We start from the raw sequence: 16,790 nt of genomic DNA, 5'->3' as shown, positions 1-16,790 counted from the left end.
AACCGAAATGGACGTGTCCTTGCTACAATCAGCTGCCTAAGTTTACCGGCAGGCATTGAAGTGGATGGTATCTGCTAAATCTTTCCAGGCTCCAGGGCGAAGCGAGGGGACGCCCTCCCACAGAGAAAAGGCCGACCGACCGACCGACCGACCGACCGACCGACCGACCGACCGGGTGTGTCGCACGGCTGTCTTTCTCTCTCCCAGGTGGGAGCTTCCTCTTCAAGTTAAAGCCAGACACACACGCCTCTGGCTTGCCTTTCTAAAGAACTGGGAGGGATGTCGGTCCCCAGAGCCTGAAAAGGAAGAAGTGTCTTCTCTTCTGCCCACAAGCCTGACCTCAATACAAACTCTCGAACGGAGAGGCTTGGCCCCCAAGAGAAGTAGACAGTCTGATAAGGTGATGCAGCCAAATCTATTTTAATGCAAGGAAAGAAAATAGTCAAAAGTCCTGTGAACTACTACAATAGGGGACTCGTTCTCTAAATCTTTTTGGTGAAAACCTAGTCTACTTATTGAGCTCATTATCTTCAAAATTTTGGAGGTTCTCTTTTGTTTTTAAACTAGACTCCCCAAAACGGAAGAAATCTGTCTTCCGCAGCACGGCCTGGCTTTCAGTGACTGGTGCTAGAATGGTACTTGCATTTTATTTCCAGCCCCCTGGACACACACAGTCCCTATCATTTCAGAGCCTTCATTCAGCCCTGTTAGTCTGGGGCCGTCGAAACCTTTACCCAGTTATGTCAACTGCTCACCTTCAGAGTGTATTCTTGAGAACTGAGACACTTTGGGTCAAATGAGCTAAAAGGAAGCAAGGCAATTGGATATATTAGTAACTCAAATCTTTGTGTCGGTTTATCTGTCTGTCTGTGTATATGTTCTCTCATGAAAAGTATTGCTAGCTGTAGTACATTACATCTCAATCTGTATGTTGGTGTGTGTGTCTAAGTGGGTCAATGAGAAATCTATTTCTACCTCCGGATGGTACTAATAAAATGGATTTACAGACAAGCGCTTGTGAAAATTGGACGTTCTAAAACTTCCAGAAAATTCCAATAAAAGATGTGAAGCGTGAATGCTAATTTAAGTGGAACCGAAAGGGACGTGTCCTTGGGATTTTCAGCTGCCTACGTTCACCTGCAGTCATTTAGGTGGATGTTATCTGCTAAATCTTCCCAGAATAAAATGATTAGAGGCTTGACTCTGTCTCACATTCAGTCAAGGTTTGGCATAGTGAAGAATGAGTCGGCTAAGTGTGTAGCAAGCGAACAGCTCAATACTAATTGTGTGTTGCAGTGTGTAATCCCACCGAGAGCCTGAGAATTTTTGTCGTCACCTAAAATCTTAAAGTTTTGCTCAGTTCAGACATATTCTGTGCTTAGTGAGACTGTGCCTTAAAGCACACGATTCCAGAAATTAGTCAAGGTGCTCATAAATTTGTCCATCTAAAGAGCTAGTGTGACGGCTTACAATAGCCTACTTCTCAGTGTTCACTGAAAATTGCAAGTTCCTAACGATTTTGAATTTTAACTAAAAGTATTTGAAGTCATGAGGAAAACATTTGTGCATGCTAAAAAAAGAACAAAAAACGGGTCTTTGGATAAAAGGAAGTAACTTTGTTCTAAAGTACAGCTGTTTCTTTAAAGAGGGAGAACACGGATGTGTAAGGAAAGTTGTGGAAAGCTTGTGGAAAAACGGATATGGTCATGCTCTGTGAAATAAAAGCAAATGAGTCTCGATATCAAGGACACGGCAAAATTCGAATTTTGTTTTCGGCGAAAAAGACAATGTTTTCTCAAACGGTTAGTCTGCTGCTCTTCGTGTTGAAAGATTGCAAAAGGTTTTCTAATTGTTTTATCAAAGCAGTTTCTCATGCTTCAAGTCTCAAGGAGTCGTCTGAGTATTGAAGAAAATGAGATCCCCCCAGTAAAAGGACTAAAAGCTAAACGTTGCTCACGACTGTGGAACCTTCTGTATTTGCCTTTGAGGTATTTTGTGGTCATGCTGGTTAAGTGGATAAGTATTGCTTCTTGGCAACGTATCATCTTATTGAGGCAAGTGCCGAAGAAACTTCCTTCTGACGGCGTCCCAGAATCAAGTTCAAAAAGGTGCTTATACCTCTACTTAACTCTGATATTTTCCCGAGGGCCCCTGGAACCTGTCAGAGGAATTTTTTCTCCTCGTCGGGGAAAATATTTGGCTAATTTGGCCTATTTATCTGACTGACACACACACACACACACACACACACACACACACACGCACGCACGCACGCACGCACGCACACATTTATTTATTTGTTTATTTATTTACCTGGAGAGCACTGCCAAAGGGAATGATGCTAAACTTTGTGACTGAATGTTCTGTGTCACAAAAATAATCCAAATTTCCTCATGTCCACTGTCTTAGGGTAAGCTCTCTCATCAGATCTTTAACCGTTGTCATTTGTCAGTCTTTTGTCATTTCTAGTCACTGTTTTATTACTCCTAAGCTAGTCAAGAGCTAGATTTCAGCAGAACAGGTATTAGTTACCTAGGACGACTACGTAAACTAAGGAAGATGATTTTGTGGCTTTTTGTTTCGAGTGTTGCCCATAAGCTGCCAACAGTTTAGTAAATGACTGCCTGTATAAGCAGAACTGAAACTTTATCTTTCTACCTGATCCCTCCAGAATTTAAAAACTCTCCGTGGCTATTTTGATACTTCCTGGCAGTCTGTTTATTTGCATGAGTTCAATAGGAATCTGCTTTCCCTGTAAGAGGACCCATTAAAAACACTGGTGATATTCGCAAGGCTTTGACTGGAATGGGATACCTGAGAGGCACGTGTGTAAACTCAGATAGGAACGGACAGCTTTAAGGAACTAAGGTAGACCTGACAAAAGCCAACAAAGCCCCTTGGAAGAACAGGCCTGGTACCTTGCTTATAGGGTTCCCAGCAGCCTGACGAGGTGACTGAGGAAGGTCACCTCCTGGCAGGTACGGGAACCTCAGGATGTCTCGGGGACCTGGAGAAGGGAGGAATTCACCCAAATCTACAGGTACTGCAGGCAAAACCCGATGGCGAGTCTGGCTTGGCTATCTGGCCTCACGGGGCCTTTGAAAGTTCCATCTGAAATTCCTTGTGAAAAGTGCCAGCAAAGCCCATTTAAAAAAGCCTACGTAATCGATTGCTCTTCTGGATGCGTTTATGCAAATAATCGAGCCAAAGATTAGTTATTTTCTAGGGGAGAGTAGTATCGTTTCAATCACGCGGCCTTTATCTGTACTACATCCTAGTACTAGTCATGGGGACATAAACTGAATTCAGAATTCTAGTTTCCCCAGAAAATATCTGGCTACGATTCTCCAGATGTGTTAGTTGTTGTTCTTCTCCCCCCATCATTTCTATTAAAGTTTCGCTCTTTCCGGTTCCCATATTCCACCACGCATTCTTCATCTCATCACGTTGGTCCTTCCGGAATGGAAGATCCAACTGCAGATGTTGCTATTTAACCTCATAACGCCATTGGTTCTACCTTGCCTAGAGGCCATAAAACTGCAAATAGTCATAGAAATGGAACCCGGAATAGAAGTGCCCGTCTTCCGAGGGCCTCCTCAACTGACCGCTGATGGAGACCTGACTGCGCCCTTTAGTGCACCCCTTCTCAGCATGAAGCAGCCAGAGCGGTCGTCGTCGCCCCCCTTTCCCTAGCAGCAGCTAGGGTCTCTATCTGTAGAGGGGGGAATGAGACAGGGACCCGTGGGCTTAGACAGAGTAGGGTGAGGGCCTCCGGAGAAAGCAAGGCAAGACATTCACGGTCGAAGCCATGTCACAATCCATGTCAAGTCCCTATCGAAACTCTGTGTTCAGCGGTATGCAGAGTCGAGGTCACACTAATTCTCTAGGGTCGAGACACTAGACTAGGAATGTAGACATCTTCAGTGAGATCAGTTCCAGGTCAGAAGGCCAGGAGCGACTCGGCCTTGAATGTTTTGAGCGTTCGGCAAAGGCATCTCAGCATAACCCGTGACTTCACTGTCAACAGCCCTGGCAGACAGACAGCAACCCAGCCGGCCCATCTTGAGGGCAGGGCAGCACAGGGCAGGTGGTGCAAGTCCACACCCTAAGCCCTCAATTCTCAAAAATCCTCCACTGCCTCTAAATCCCCTAGACAACACACCACCGCAGGCTCTCTTGTTCCCTCCTGGGGTGAGCCAAGAGCCCCTTCCGCCCAACCCCCCCCCCACCTCTCTCACTTTATTTCTAAACAAAGAAAGCCTCTCCCTGGCTCTCCTACCTTGGGTGTCTGTGAAACTCATTCTTGGACTTCACAAACAAGAACCCTGGCATCGTCAACTCAAAGAATCGGGTGGCCACTGGAAAGGCTTCCTAGCTTTCTCCACCTACGTTATCCTCCATGGGGTTCTTTCCCTCTGGGTACCTAGTTTCTCACTGTCCTTCAGGGTCAAGAAGACCCTTCACCAGAAAACTCCTAGGGGGTGCTGAATATCACCTTCCGATCTTGTCAAGTTGTGACTCCGAAACTACTCAGTCTTCTTTCTTTGAAAATATCTTGTCGGTTTCCAGCCAGGACAGAGGTGAAATATCTTTGGCACTATTGAAAAACACCCCATTGGGTGTAAGGAGTGGAACTCCCCAAAGAGGGTGCAGAGGACATGACCTTCCTAGGCTCCAGAGCCACTGGCAGAGACAGCAGCAGGGAAGAATGGACGCCCCACCCACCCTGCCATAGGTGCCAGGTAGGCAGAAAGCCAAGCCCAGGTGTAGGATGTTCTGAGAAACAATGAAAGAAAGAAAGAAGGGAGGGAGAGAGACAGAGACAGAGAAAGAAAGGAAGGAAGGAAGAAAGAAAGGAAGAAAGAAAGAAAGAGAAAGAAAGAAATGGTAAGAAGGCAGTGGCTATTCCTGGGAGACCAAGGCTCCTCCTTAACAAATATGTCTGGATTTGGAAAGGAAGAGACAGTGTTACTTCCCTGCCTTGCTTGGACCCTACAGACACAGATTCGGAAGAGCTGCTTCCGGCAAAGATGTGGGCTTCTGCCAGTCCTCCCAGGATGCTCTCTCTATCTACCGGCTCTGGTCCCTACCAGATTTCCCCTTGGTGGCCGTGGAAAGGAATAAAGTAGCAGTTGGAGTTACATTCAGCATTACAGTCCTTCCTTTCTCCCCCACACTGACTTCACATCTCCCCACCCCCATATTTTCTCCCCTCATACATATCCTCTCAAGGCTTATTTGTCATTCGCTTTTTGTAACGACGCTTTCTTCGAGGCTATGCTGGGATCTGGAAGACTTTGCTTAGATTCTAGTTGGAATGCTCCTCCTAGTGGCCAAAGTTCTTCTAGGTCGTCATTACCCTGAGGGCTGGCAGTGATTTTTCGGAGCCCTCGCTTTCAACCCGTGGGATTTTCTAACATATTTTGGTTCAGCTGTGTCTGGCCACCAATGGTGCTGTCACTCACTTTTCTGTCCCATCGGTCACAGGGTTTCCAACAGGATGGTTATGAAGCTAACTCCTCAGGACGTAAAATGAGCTGAGTATGATTTGGCTAGATAGTCACAGCCTCCAGACCCATGGTTTCTGGTGACGGAAGGTGGCGCGCCTGCTTAACTTTTTCAAGTTTCAAGGATTCTCCTCCCTGCTGCCCACTGACAAATCCAAAACTCTCTGGGGACCGACAGGGAGAGGGAGGAAGGGAGGAGAGAGAGAGAGAGAGAGAGAGAGAGAGAGAGAGAGAGAGAGAGAGAGAGAGAGAGAGAGAGAGGAGAGATGTGGAGATGGATGTCAGAAGACATCAAAGGGCTTCGTGAGCCCTGACCGATGCGAGCCAGAAGGAGGGGACTGGACTGAGGCCTGGGACAGGGACAGGAGGAGTCTGCTTCACCAGCAGCAGCCGGGCCCGGTGAACGGGATCCCTGTGTCCGCCCGCCTCAAGAAACAGGGCATGTTTAGGAGGGTGCGGGGCCCGAAGGGGAGTTTGTGGGTTGGGGGGCCGGCCCACCCCCCCAACTCCCACCCCCCAAAAGCGTGTCCCAGGTGTTCCGGTTGCACACTGCACTTGCACGGGGGAAGCGTGGGGACCCGTTTCCAGGTGGTGTGTGTGTGTGTGTGATGTGTGAGGTCAAGGGGCTTTGGTGAAGATTGTCCCGCAGGTTGGTTTTGCTCGCTCGCTGGCTGGCTGGCTCGACCCCCGCCCCTGGCGTCTTTTTCCAGGAGGGCGTGGATGTCTGACCGCCCCGATCCCCTTGGGCAGGGAGGCAGTCGGTCAGGGCTTTCCTCCCTTGAGTGGCCTTGGCACACCTTTGCGGGTAGGGCGGGGGCGTTGTGTATTTTCCTCGGTCGGCTCTTGCCTCTGCCGCCACAAAGAATGGAAGGGCAGAGACACGGTAATGAAGCAGCAGACCAAACGTTTTATTGTAAGTGACTGAAAGAGAGGAAAAGTGCAGGCCACCTCAGGGAGGAGGGGCGCCCTCGCCCCGAGAGGTTTCCGTTTTATTGGAAGAGAGCAAGTGTACACTTGGAGAGAGGGGAGTGTGAGATAAAGTTTGAAGGCATGAGCTTAGAAAGTGCAGGCGACCTCAGAGAGAGGAGCGCACCTACGGTTTCAGAGTCGGGTTTTCGGTTTTTATTTCATAGGCTAGGCAGTGGACGATGATCAGGAATGCTGCGACCCCGGGCCGGTTGCGGACCGGCCAAAGTGCCCCCAGAATATTCATCTTTGTTCAGACATTAAGTTTCTTCCTCCCTCCCTCCCTCCTCCTCCTCCAGAAAATATACTTCGTTGATCCCTCTCCTGGGTAATCAGCTTCTGTGTGGAAACATATCAGTCAAGATGGTCTGCCTTGCCTCCAGTGGGGGCTGAGGCGCCATCGGTTTGATTAAAATGCAATCTTAGCTTTAAGACAGAATTCTTCCTGAAGAGGCTGGGCCTTTGGGCAGGTGCTCAAGTCAGTCTGACGCTGGTATGTGCTCACTGACACGAGGAAAGCACAGGCTACGGCTGAGATGCTTTTCTTTGCCTGGGGAGTATTCACACTTCTAGGCCAACTTGCTCCTGGCCTTGGCGCTTTCTATCTTTTCACTGGTTTACTCTCTGGGGCCCTTCTAGTACGCTGACCGGCCTTCTTCTCTTTCCCGCCCGCTCCTCTCTGTGTTCCTGCCAAACACATGTGCCCGGAGTTCTGCTGGGTTCAGGCCGGTTTGGTTCGTGCGTCTGTCCATCGGCCGACATCACGACGAGGTCTCCGTGGGGTTGGAGCCTTTCCTTTATTCCTGTTTCCTGACAAGGCCGTCTGTGGCGATTCCGGTGACTTTGCCTGTCCCTCCCTAAGTCTTTAGGAAGAGAAACGTGTCCTTACAAAGAACACCCACCGTGTGGTGGTATACATACACGTGGACTCACAGGTATAGGTGTCTATGGGTACACGGGCACGCACGCCTATGAACGCGTGAGCGTATGCATGCGTGCTTGCGTGTATGTGCGTGCTTACTCTTTTCTTTCAATGCCAGAGGAAAATGCTACTCCTTGTGCTTGTTCTTCTTCTTGCTCTTGTTGTTGTTGTTCTTGCTCTTCTTTTCTTTCTTCTTGGTGTCCTTTCTTACCTTCTTCTTTCTTCTTGTTCTTTACATCTTTTCTTCTTCTTCTATCTTCTACTTCTTTGCTGTTTTCTCTCTCTTCTTCTTCTTCCTGTTCTTCTGCCTCCTCTTTCTTCTTCTTCCTTCTTTTGCTTTTCTTTCTCTCTCTCTCTCTCATCCTTTCTCCTTCCCTTTTTCCCTCCCTTTCTCTTTCTCTGTTTTCTTCCACCCCTCTCTCTCTCTCTCTCTCTCTCTCTCTCTCTCTCTTCTGTTCCTCCCTCCCTCTCTTCTCCCTGCCTCCCTCCCTTCCTTCCTTTTCTTTGGGGTGGGGATATCATTAATGAAGAACTACATGAGGAGCATTATGTTTCCTAGGCTTCCCCCATCACCAAGTCCGCCCCCTCCCCCCCACCCCGACGGTCACTGTCCATCAGCGTAGTAAGATGCTACAGAATCACTACTTGTCTTCTCTGTGTTGTATGACCCTCCCCGTGCCCCCCCACCCACATTATGTCTGCTAATAGTAATGCCTCCCCTTCCTCCCCCCCTTATCCCTCCCTTCCCACCCACCCTCCCCAGTCCCTTTCCCTTTGGTAACGAGTTACTCCATTCTTGGGTTCTGTGAGTCGACTGCTGTTTTGTTCCTTCAGTTTGTATTCTTTGTTCTTATACTCCACAGATGAGTGAGATCGTTTGATACTTGTCCTTTTCTGCCTGGCTTATTTCACTGAGCATAATACCCTCTAGCACCATTTCTTCTCATGGCCGAATAATAGTCCACTGTGTTTACATACCACATCTTCTTTATCCACTCATCTACGGATGGACGACTTAGGTTGCCTCCATTTCTTGGCTATTGTAGGTAGTGCTGCGATGAACATAGGGGTGCATCTGTCTTTTTTCAAACTGGGCCGCTGCGTTCTTAGGGTAAATTCCTAGGAGTGGAATTCCCGGGTCAAATGGTATTTCTATTTTGAGCTTTTGGAGGAACCCCCATACTGCTTCCCCCAATGGTGGAACTGATATACATCCCCACCGGCAGTGTAGGAGGGTTCCCCTTTCTCCACAACCTCGCCAGCCAACATTCGTTGTTGTTTGTCTTTTGGATGGTGGCGATCCTGACTGGTGTGAGGTGATAGCTCATTGTGGTTTTAAATGGCATTTCTCTGACGGTGATGAGCGATGTGGAGCGAGCATCTTTTCCTGTGTCTGTTGGCCATCTGATTTTCTTCTCTGGAGAAATGTCCGTTTCGATCCTGTGCCCGTTTTTTCATTGAATTATTTGCTTTCTGCCTGTTGAGGTGCGTGAGCTCTTAGTCTATTTTGGAGGTCAACCCTTTATCGGATCTGTCACCTACGACTATATTCTCTCATACTGTAGGATGCCTTTTTGTTCTATGGGTGGTGTCCTTTGCTGTACAGAAGCTTTTCAGCTTGGTATAGTCCCACTTGTTCATTTTTTTTTGCTTCTGTTTCCCTTGCCCCGGGGAGATAATGGTCATGGAGAAGTCGCTCATGTTTACGTCCAAGAGATTTTAGCCTAGTTTTTTTTTTTTGAGAGGGCACCTCTCCTATGTATTGATCAAATGGTTGTTAACAGCAATAAAATTCTGTGGAGGGGACTCGATGCTGAGGACCTATGGAGTGGAGGGAATGCACTTGTTTCCCTCAAGTTCGTTCAGAGAGATAATTTACTGTGCTATAATACAGACTTACTAAAATGCCCTCTTGAGGTACCGTGTCACGGAGCTGGTGCACAGTTTAGCTTCTTTTGCTCCTTCCTGCCTTAGCTCTCTCTCCTCATTAAGCAGCGTTGCAGGGAGAGGGCCACGTGGCCTGCCAGGTCAGTGAGAGCCCAAGTGGACCAAAAAAGAAGAGCATAAAAGTGATAACTTACCTACACGGCACGTTGGCTGTCACACCAGCTGCAGGTGAACTCAGTTCCAACTTGGCCTGCGCCGGAAAGGCGAGCTGAACGTGTGAGTCCTCCCAGGAGTTAGACCTCTTTCGAGTGTGGGTGAGAGAAGGATTCAGTCATTACACCGGTTCTGGAGGTAGGGGGACAAAACCGTGTAATGATGTCCCCGAGGACAGGGTCTCTGTGTCCCTCAGCTCACCTGCAGAAATCTGAGAGGTCCCAGAGGAGAGAGCTTGCAAACTGATGGCTGAAGCACTGTCTGTGATGTAAGGTGGAAGGTGAGCTCTCGATATTCAGGAGAGTTGAGGGTTTAGAAGCTGACAGGAGCAAAAGGAACGAAGAGGGGAAATGGACTGTTTGCACGTGTACGGTGACAGCCTGTCGAAAAATGTCTTTTTAATTTAGCGCACCTGCAAACCCACTCGATGACACACCCCTCGCTACCCCCAATTCCCACCCTGGCAGCCCCGACCCCCCTCAGTTTCCCGTTGTGACACAGATTCTGGAAACGGCTCTTTTCTCCACCATCTCCCTCCGAGTTCTCCCCCCCCCTACCATCCATCCAACCTCCTTAACCCAAGCCTTTCGCCAAAAACTGTTACTCGCGATACTGCCCTGGTTAAGAAGGTGGTTTCCTTTGGGATTTGAGCTCACAGCCTCTCTGGCTCACCGGCTTACACGGGGCGCTCTTTCCGAGCTTCCAAGAACTCGTTCTTACACCATCCCAAGGAACAGTCAAGTCTTCTCCCCGCCCCAAGGCGGGATCTGGGATTCCTAGACGGCTGCTTCTGCCCTAGATTTGTTGGGAACGCCATCTCCAACCACCACCGGAAGCTGAGCTTATCAGGGGTACGTATGGTCATGCCACGCTCTTCAAGTAAACCAAGTCTCGGTCATCTGTCGTCCTACCAAGTGTTGCACACGTGCTGCGTTGCTAATGCCGTCTGCTACGTGAATGCTGCTCTCTCTCGGGAGATCATCTTAGCATATATTCAGACGATAGCTGTTTCCGGGTTCAGCTCCGACCATTCTGGTCCTGAGAAGTTCCTATTTCACCTTTCCTCTTGCACTGGCTCTAGTTGTACGATTACGTCTGGCAGGGAACCGTCAGCATGTCTTCAGGAGCCTCAATATTTAAAGAATGGCCTTACAGAGAGTGTTTTGCTCACTGATCAGTGTTTATTTTTTATTTTTTATTCTTCTTATTTTTTTGAGAGGGCACCTCTCCTATGTGTCGATCGGATGGTTGTTAACAGCGGTAACATTCTGTGGAGGGGACTCGATGCGCAGTCATCCATCAAGCCCCAGCCTCATCCTCGAGGGTCTCCCATCTTCTGCAGCATGACGAACAAGGTGTTCCACGGTGACCTAGTTCTTACCCAGTGACTAAGTTCTTACCTGGTGAACGGTGGCTAAGGGCAGTCGTTATCACGGACGCGTTCGGTTTTGATCACGCCTGGTGAACTCTCAACCGTCCAGTCGGCTATGATGGTTTCGATTGATTTTTATACTCGATTTATATGTGAATCCCACATGTCTCTCCCTTCCTTACTTTTTATTTTCAGTTTTTAATAAAATGCTGAAGTGGTCGGTAGATGCAGGACGAAGGCAGGAGACATAGTTTAGTGCTGTCAGAGGGAGGGCGAATGTAGACGATCAGGTCTGTGCCTGTAGACTGAGTATTAATCCGAGCTAGACAAGGGGCACAGAACATCCACGGACGCAGAAGATTCCTCTCCAAACGGCGGGGGGTCGGGGGGTGGGGTGGGGGGGAGGCTCTAAGCCTCACCTCCGTGGATCCCCAGTTTCTCGCCTGATGGCGCCCCCCTGCGACCTGTGCCTGCCTTATAGGTTGTTCCTCCCGTGAGGAATCTTACCCGTCTCTGGCTAACCCGCCGCCGCCGTCTTCCGGGGCCATACGGGCAACTGTGAAGTCGGTGAGTGAGAGAGGAGCCGTATTCTTTGAAAGGGGTTATTAGCTTTTTGGCTTCTTTGCAGATGTGTGCCCTGTGGCTTCTGTGCCCGGCCTTTGTCTTGAGGTATCTTTACCGCTCGGAAAGGAGGACGCTACTCGGTGATTTTCGATATGAGGCACGGATTCTACGAAAGGGCTGTCATTAGGAAGGAAAGGAAGAAGAAAAGCTATAGAGGTATAGCAGACGGGAGAGAACACGGGAAGATGGATTCTCTCTCTGACATAACTTCTTGTAGAGTAACCTAAAAGCCTGTGTATGTAGGTTTTAGCAGACTGCGGCTGATCAGACGGCGAGTTCGCACCTTCACAGAATGGGAATACGGACACAGGGCGAAAGCAGACCTACGGTTACCGGCCCTGTCCGGTGAAACCCAGAAAACCAGCGAGGTACCTACCCCCTAGGCATTGGTGAAAACTTATCCATCACAGGATGGATATTGTCTAACTGCACGTGAACGGTTTGAGAGAAATCAGACGAATGAAAGAAAACACACGGCGCATCCCTGGGAACGGTCCACATCCCATTATGTTCTTTTCACGGTAGATAGTCTACAGTCTCACGACTTTGGAGCGCTGCGGCTTGCACTCCTCCTGATTGTGGGTTGAGTTCCGACAATAGCGATGCAGTCAAGTCCGTTGTTGGACTGTACGCACGGGCCCGCTTAGATACCTCCTTCTTCCTTCCTTCCAACGGCGAGGCCAGGAAGCGGCGGGATGAAGGCAGCGACAGCTGCCACGGCGCCGCCAGGATCTTTGTTGAGGTTTTCTGACGATCCGCTTCTGGAATGACTCTCGCAGAGGAGGACGTTGACGGTGGAAGTTTTCTTCATGTCGTATCTTAATTCGTTTTCTGGGTAGGTAGCCAAATTAGGCTCTGATCCTCGGTATGCACACAAACCGACCCCTTTGCCCGCACTTGGTTATGACCTTTATACCGTGGTGAGGAACCTATTGGCGACCGCCACCGGGGAACTGCCTTTCTATTTATTTACTTTTCTAAGAGGACGAAATAGTATCCGAAACCTGTACTTCAGGGTGGGTGGCCATTTCTGACGGTATTCCTTCTTCCTAGGCGAGAGCGTGGGATGGGATGAGTTTCCGTTGGTGGGTGTCCTCCTTCCTCCCTTTGTGTTTACCCTCACGTGCGGGTGGGTGGGTGGGTGGGAGCCCCGGGGCGGCCCGGGATCGGATGGATGGGGGACCTTCACGGCGGCCGGTGGCGAGCTCTCGCCGGCCCTGCGATCCGGATCCGTCCCGCTGACGGACCGACCGGCGCCGGTTGTCGGGCGCCACCTGCCGGCCGCTTTTATGCGGCCTGTTCCCTCTCGAGCTGCGGTGACACCGGGCAAGGGACAGGACGTGGCCACGGTTCCCCGAGGCGGACTTCCAGGAGGACGCGGGTAGCGGGCGCTGCAGGCCCGGTCGTGCCGGGACGCCGGCGCGCTCTGCGCTCGCCGGAGACTGGGGCCGCGGATTCGCTTTCTCGGGTGGTGACTGTCGCCACGCACGCTCGGTCGCTCCCTTGGTGGCCTGGGCCCTGGGAGGCCGCCCGAACGGGTCGACTAGCAGCCAGCGCCGGTGTCCCTCCGCCCGCGGGGACCCACTCACCTACCCACCCGCCGGCCGACCGAGACGGCTGCGGCGGAGAGGGAGACGTAGACGCAGGAGGGAGGAGAGAGAGAGAGAGAGGTGGTCGCGCGCTGTGCCGCGCCGCCCTTTCTGTTCCTTCTCCGTGGCCAGGCCCTCCTCCGTGCGTGTCACACGTCTGCCCGGGCCTCCGCCCCGCCCCGCCCCGCCCCGCTCCGCTCGCTCGGCTCGGCGTCCGGCTCCGGAGGTGGGGCTGGGCCCCGTGGCGTACGGGGTGGTCCTCGTGGGGCTCCAGGGGCCTGCCCGCGGTCCCTCGTGTGGGATCCGTTCGTTGTAGGCGCTCACGTTTGGGGGAGAGGGATACGGCCCCTTGCCCCTCCATTCCGTATGTGTGGAAGGACCGGCCCGGCCCGGCCGGCCCGGCATTGTTTCCTTTCTTTTACACAAGTCTCGTCTCTTTGAAGGCCTCCCCTCCCGCCGACTTATCTCCCGGATGTGGGGACCGACCGGCGGCTGGGAAAGGGAAGGGTGATCGCGATCCCGATCCCGATCCCGACCCCGACTCCGCTGCCGCTGCCGCGTGTCCCCGGGCCTCCCTGCTGTCACCCACCGACCCGCGCCCCGCCGACTGTCTGACCCCTCCCCCTCCCCCTCCCCCTCCCCCTCCCCCTCCCTTTCCCGCAAGCCCACTTCAACCTCCCAACCCCCCCCAAGGGTCGACCAGATGGCCCCGGGAGCCCTGGAGCCCTGGTGACAGTGGTGTGATGCTGGGGGGATTGGGCCCGGTGGGGACAGGCCACGCGCTCGTCATGGGGGGACCCCGCTGTCCGTGGGGTGGCCCTGTGATTCCTCTCTCGAGAGGCGGTCCGATTGTACCTGCAGAGAGGTGCTGACACCCTGTCACTCGGTGCTGGTCGCTGAGGGACTCTGGGACCTCTCTTGGACGTGCGTGGCACGGCTCCGGGCTTCTTGAGCGTGTGCGGCCGGATAGATGCCCGGCTCCGCTCCTGCATTCCCTGAGGTCGCCACCCGCGTGTGCCTGTGCGCTGGCTCTTGTCGCGTGCGCCCAGGGAGGTCCCGATCTGGGTGCGCACCCTCACGGTGCCTGGTGACCCAAGGGCGGCGGGGGAGGAGGAGACGTGCGCGTGCGCGCGTGTCCGGGTCCTCTTGTCCTGCGTGGTGCTCTCCCCGCCTGCCTGCGGTTGTGTCGTGATGGACTCCCCCACGACCCACCCTGGAGGCTCTGTGCCTCGTGTGTTGGGCGCTTGTCTGGCGTGGGGTCCTCTCGACTGCACCGACTCCGGGGGAAGCAGGCCCCGTCGTCGTTTCCTGGCCTCGGCGGGCTGCCCTCCTCCCACACGCGGCGGGGGCGTCGTCCCCGTGTGCTCCTGATCGATGTGGCGATCTCGCGCTCTCCTGGGCCGGGCCTGAACCGCGCCGGAGCGAGGGACAGACGTTCGGAGCGAACGGGACTGCTCTTCTCGCTGTGCGCGCGCGGGGCCCCTCGCCTCCTGCCCTGTCCCCGCGCACGCCCCCATCTGCTGCTGGGCTGCGTGGTGTGGGTGAGAAAGGAAGAGAGGCCAGGGGCGTGCGGAGTCCGGCCCGATCTCGTCCTCCCGCCCTCTGCCTCACGGCGTGGGCGGGCCCGGGGTCCCTGGACGCAGCGGACACCCTCGCGTTGGCCTGTGGGCCGTGTCCTGGCGGGCGGGCCTCTCTCCCGTGGTAGGGGAGGGAGGCCGCCACGCCGCCACGCGGCGAGCCCTTCTCCCGGGTCCCGCCGGCGTGTGTTGCTCGGTCCTCTTGTGGTGCTCCTGGAGCGCTCCAGGTCGCCCGTCAGGTGCCTGAGGCCGAGTGGCGGTGTCGTTCCCTTCCCCCAGCAAGCTTCCCCTGCTCGGCTTGCTGCCGCGGTGGAGTGGAGTGAGTGGAGTTGTGAGTGCCTTGCAGAAGTTCCCGTGAACGAGTGGGGGGTCGAGGCGGTAAGGGAGGCACGCCCGGCCCGTGCCCCTCCCCGACCACACACCGTGGGGGTGTGTTGGGGGGAAGGGGGTTTTGTGCGGCCCGGGGATAGGGTGCCTCGTCGGTCCCGCTCGCGTGCCGCGGGGGGGCCGACTCCGTCGGGCGCCGTCCCCGTCGGGGCTGGTGCGCTGGCGAGACGCGTGGGCGTGTGACTGCTGCGGTGGGCCGAGCCAAGGACGCGGGGGTGCCGTGGCCGTCTTGGCCAGGCTACCGTCTCACTGGCTCCTTTTGTTAGCTCTCTGGCGTGCTTTGTTTGATGAGTTGCCGCTGTGCGCCTCCAGTGGCACGCGAGAACAGGGAGGCAAAAGGGCGAGCCTGAGGCCCACAGGCACAAGCTCGTGGCCCCCAGCCGTGAGTGACCGCTCATGCCGTCGGCCTGTGCTGCTTTTTTTTTTTCTTTTTTCCCCACTATTTTATTATTTTTTTGTTTTTACCCCTACCGCAGACCCCCCCGCCTCCACGTCTCCTCACTCCACGCCCTCGTGAGCAAAAGCCACCGACACCGCCTTGGCCCTTCTCGTGTCAGGCCGGCGCGTGTGTGGGTCCGAGCCGTGGTGCTCTGGTGGGTCAGGGAGCGATACGCCCTCGGTGAGAAAAGCCTTCTCTAGCGATCCGAGAGGGTGCCTTGGGGTACCGGACCCCCCAGCCGCTGCCCCTCCTTTTCTGCGCGTAGTGGGCAGAGCTCCCTGCCACCCCCCGTGGTGAGGGAGTCCGCCGGCCTCCACCCCTACCTACCGCAGGTGGGGGTGGAGCTGGGCGCCGCTCTTTGCCTACCGCGGCCCGCGCCTCCCCCTTGGGAATCGGGGGAGGGTCCCGCGGGCCTTGGCCGGGCGTCCGGCACGCGTGGAGGCAGGCGCGGTGGTGTGGTGCAAGGAGGAAGGAAGGACGGGGCCCGGGTCCCCGAGCCTCCGCCCCACCCCGCTGCGAGCGGCTCCGCGTCCCGAGCTGCAACGGGCAGCAGCGGTGCTTTCGGCAGGTACGTGGTGTAATAAGCAGGAGCCGCCTCGCTCGGGGGCGTCTCCCTGGGGCCGCGGTCCTGGAGTGGGCCCGCCCGGATGGGTGGAGAGAAGACGGGCAGGGCGGCGAGTAAGGCCCGGCACTCGCCGCCCTGCTGCTGCTGCTGCTGCTGCTGCAGTGGGCGCTTCACATGAGAACCCAGGGCCCTTGCCCTCGTGGTGGTTGGGATCTGTCCGGCGGGAGCCTCGGAGGGGGCTGCTGGCATCCTGGGCGGTGCGGGACCGCCCTCGTGCGTGGGGCGGTGGGATCCCGCGCCCGCTTTACCCGGTCGCCCGGCCGTGCCCCGAGGCCCCCGTCTGGACTTGTGCCCGCTCCGCCCTTGGTGTGAACGCGCACCCCCACGACCCGCCTCCCCGTCGCCACCGGCAGTGCCGAGCCGCCTCCGCAGATGCGACCTGCTCCTGGCGTGTTGCCGCCTAACTGTCCCGGGAGCCGAAAGCGCCCCTGGTCCCGGAGGGGGGGGGCGTCGCTGCCCGCCCCGTCCGCGGCCGTGCCGTGGCTACGGCGGGGCGTGGCGTCTCCGCGTGAGGCGCTCTCGGCACCCGGCGTTGGAAGGGAGTGGCTCCGTGCGGCGGTCGGGCGCTGTGTGGCCACGGGGACGTGGGTCGGTGGCGTGCGGGCGTCCCGGCGCTGGCCGTGGTGGCCGCCAGCACGGTTGGGGTGGCCCGTGGGTTCGACGGAGGCCCGGCCGCTTTGCT

The sequence above is a fragment of the Manis pentadactyla genome, chromosome 18 (genome assembly GCF_030020395.1).
Source record: "Manis pentadactyla isolate mManPen7 chromosome 18, mManPen7.hap1, whole genome shotgun sequence".
Classification (NCBI taxonomy): Eukaryota; Metazoa; Chordata; class Mammalia; order Pholidota; family Manidae; genus Manis; species Manis pentadactyla.
Note: the sequence above shows the minus strand (reverse complement) of the source record.